The sequence below is a fragment of the Mus caroli genome, chromosome X (genome assembly GCF_900094665.2).
Source record: "Mus caroli chromosome X, CAROLI_EIJ_v1.1, whole genome shotgun sequence".
NCBI lineage: Eukaryota > Metazoa > Chordata > Mammalia > Rodentia > Muridae > Mus > Mus caroli.
Genome location: NC_034589.1, coordinates 83,330,528 through 83,331,795, shown reverse-complemented (window position 1 = coordinate 83,331,795; position 1,268 = coordinate 83,330,528).

The following is a 1,268-nucleotide window of genomic DNA, read 5'->3' as shown; positions in this document are numbered from 1 at the left end:
GCACAACTGGTTATTATCATGTAGAAGAATGGGAATCGATCCATTCCTATCTCGTTGTACTAAGGTCAAATATAAGTGGATCAAGGAACTTCACATAAAACCAGAGACACTGAAGCTTATAGAAGAGAAAGTGGGGAAAAGCCTTGAAGATATAGGCACAGGGGGAAATTCCTGAATAGAACAGCAATGGCTTGTGCTGTAAGATCGAGCATTGACAAATGGGACCTCATGAAACTGCAAAGCTTTTGTAAGGCAAAAGACATCGTCAATAAGACAAAAAGGCTATGAAAAGACTGGGAATGGATCTTTGCCTATCCTAAATCAGATAGGAGAATAATATCATATATATATATAAAGAACTCGATAGGGTGGACTCCAGAAAATCAAATAACCCCATTAAAAAATGGGGTTCAGAACTGAACAAAGAATTCTCACCTGAGGAATACGGAATGGCTGAGAAGCACCTGAAAAAAATGTTCATAATCCTTAATCATCAGAGAAATGCAAATCAAAAACAACCCTGAAATTCCATCTCACACCAGAATGAATGGCTAAGATCAAAAATTCAGGTGACAACAGATGCTGGCGAGGATGTGGAGAAAGAGGAACACTCCTCCATTGTTCGTGGGGTTGCAAGCTTTTAAAACCACTCTGGAAATCAGTCTGGCGGTTCCTCAGAAAATTGGACATAATACTACTGGAGGATCCCGCAATACCTCTCCTGGGCATATATACAGAAGATGTCCCAACCGGTAAGAAGGAAACATGCTCCACTATGTTCATAGCAGCCTTATTTATAATAGCCAGAAGCTGGAAAGAACCCAGATGCTCCTCAACAGAGGAATGGATAAAAAAAATGTGGTATACTTACACAATGGAGTACTACTCAGCTATTAAAAAGAATGAATTTATGAATTTCCTAGGCAAATGATTGGACCTCATCATCCTGAGTGAGGTAACACAATCACAAAAGAACTCAAATGATATGTACTCAGTAATAAGTGGATATTAGCCCAGAAAATTAGTATACCGGAGATATAAGATACAATTTGCAAAACACTTGAAACTGAAAAAGAACAAAGATGAAAGTGTAGACACTTTGCCCCTTCTTAGAATTGGAAACAATCACCCATGGAAGGAGTTACAGAGACAAATTTTGGAGCTGAGACAAAAGGATGGACCATCTAGAGACGGCCATATCCAGGGATCCATCCCATAATTAGCCTCCAAACGATGATACCATTGCATACACTAGCAAGTGTTTGCTG